The 2,399-nt window shown below is 37.8% G+C and overlaps 1 long non-coding RNA gene across 1 annotated transcript; it reads right to left on the bottom strand.

Moving 5' to 3' along the window:
• Positions 1 to 516: 516 nt before the first annotated feature.
• LOC120859828 lies at positions 517 to 2,393 on the bottom strand. The gene is made up of 2 exons (XR_005720164.1): positions 2,195 to 2,393; positions 517 to 749 (listed from the first exon to the last, which is right to left on the bottom strand). It is a non-coding gene; the product is annotated as an uncharacterized LOC120859828 (long non-coding RNA).
• Positions 2,394 to 2,399: the final 6 nt, after the last annotated feature.

The following is a 2,399-nucleotide window of genomic DNA, read 5'->3' as shown; positions in this document are numbered from 1 at the left end:
TGTTATTTACTTATAGCTTAGAATAATCTAAGCAAATCATCTACTAACCATGACCAGGAGTCATATAATTGCCCATAAACTGAGTATCCTCCAACCAGTTGGAAACCATACATTGTATACTGTCTGCACTAAGAAGCCAGGTTAGTTTTTGTTTGTTTTTATCATCGATGCTTCTCCCTGATGACCTCCAGCACAAAACCATTTGGCAAGAGTAATGTCCACCTGAGTTCAGTCAAGATCCATGTGACTTGGGTTATTATAGAAACACTCCCCACTCCAGGTCACTTCCAATCCCCACTGAGAAAAATATGAAAATTAGAGGTACAAGAGGAAGTTTTCCTGATAGAACCCACCCAATATCACTGCCAAGAGGCAATGATAAAATGTCCCTTATAACAAAAGTCATAATCTTTTTAAAGAATCAATCAATACTTAAACTATTGGTGCATTTACCAAGAAATTAGTAAAATGCACGTTTTACCCATTGAGTATCATAACAATAATTCAATACAAAAGTTCAGTATAATTATCATGAAGTTTATTTAAATGATAATTGTGTCAAGTTCTATAGTTTCTTGTTTCTTTGTGTCTTCAGTGAAAATGAACAAGTAAATGAAATTCTAGTGTTTAGCTCTTTAGAGTAAGATGCATGTATCATCTGGTGAGTCATTCCTCAGAAGATTCTGGAGTTTGTCGTGAAGTTTTCTGTTCTCAGCTTGGATTATGTCCTTGAGCCTTTTAACCTCTTCCTAAAGAGTGATACATAAAATGAAAGAGCTGAGCAAAAAGTGGTGTCCAGATCATTGTTTAGGAAAAGTCCCAGTCACTGACTTTCCCTTACTTATTTTAAACAATCAGTAATAAAAGACAGTCCCTAATTCCTCCTTTCCATTCATATCTATTTTACCTCTTACTCTTGATTTCCTACTTGTGTAATTCTTCTTCCCAGTCTGTTCCTATTGCTGCAGAAACATCATCTCTCAATCCCTGAAATATTGGTATCCCAAGAATTATATCCTAAGGCCCCTTCTCCCTTTGTCTTTAAGCAATGTGAGTCACATCTTGACTTCAGTTCTCATGTACACACAAAAAAACATCAGATCTAGTATTACAAGGAGAGGTTAAAATTGGTAAAATGCACATTTTATCCATTATGAATATCATAAATTTAAAGCTCAATACAAAAGTTCAACTGGGTGGTCTAGGTGATATCCTCAATCAGGTGATGAGTCTGAGCCTTAGATAAGGGAATTTGTTCCATGTCTCCACAGTCACAGGGTTAAAATAGAAGGAAAGAATGAGTTCAGAAACCCTAGATTGAAAATACTGCCCTTCGGCATGGGTCTGTAATCTCAAAATTGTCTTGAAATGGTTCTCGGAAAACAAGAACCTACAGGTAGATCAGCCGTGATAGGGAGGATGCCCTTTGACTCCTAAGGGTGCTCACAGAAGAATGTAAGGCTAGGTTTGTAGATATGAAAGCACTGCAGATCCCACTCACTGGGAAGGCTGTTTTGATAATTTGCTAGGCTATGTGATAGTGGCATTAATTATCTCTTTGGAACTTAATTTTTCTAATCAGAAAGATGGGGGCATAATGGCCCTGATTCACTGAATAGACTAGGTTAAAGAATGTATGTATGGTGCTTTGTACAGTGCATGGTAGATAGGAACTCCTGCCAACTGAGTGATAATAATAGCAGAGGACTGGATGAAACAAACTCTGCAAGTTAAAGGCCTTCAGAACCAGCAACAATTAAGGTAAAGACAGAGGCGTGGACATAGTAACATGAGATTAATTTAACAAGGTCATTTATGACCAAAGGAAAAGACTAGCTAGAAAAATGAACAAAATAACAAAAAGACTAATTACTGTGGGCTAGAAATGTCCTTGGATTTTGCTTAACAAATTATAGTGTTTATGCTGTGCCAAGCACCATTCTAAACTCAAATATTGACTCATTTAAGCTTCAAAATAGCCCTATAAAATAAGTAATATTAATATAAATATCTCCAAACAATGTATTTAGTAAGAGGTGGAGCTGGGTTTCTCACCCACACTATTTGCTTCCAGAGTCTTTGCCCTAGGCCACAGTCTTACGCTGCCTCTTCCACGTTGTTGGTGCTTCGTGTTCTCATTGATACAGAGAGGGGAGTGTGATTAAAATCCAGAGATGAAATAATTGATGAGTACCTGGAGCTGACCTTCCATGGCCCTCTGTTGCAGTGCCTGCTGGTATACTCTGTTTCTCTCCCTTAGTCTCACTTGTTCCTGATGGAATATCTTCCTCTGCTCCATCATTTGCTGATGCTGCGTTAGACTTTCCATCAACCTTTGTGCTTCAGCCTTCATAAACTCTTCCGTTATACCTACCTCAGAGAGGAAGGAAATGACAAAC

The sequence above is a fragment of the Oryx dammah genome, unplaced genomic scaffold, assembly GCF_014754425.2.
Source record: "Oryx dammah isolate SB20612 unplaced genomic scaffold, SCBI_Odam_1.1 HiC_scaffold_3372, whole genome shotgun sequence".
Taxonomy (NCBI): domain Eukaryota; kingdom Metazoa; phylum Chordata; class Mammalia; order Artiodactyla; family Bovidae; genus Oryx; species Oryx dammah.
The sequence above is the reverse complement of the archived record's forward strand: the minus strand, read 5'-3'. Positions and strand labels throughout refer to the sequence as shown.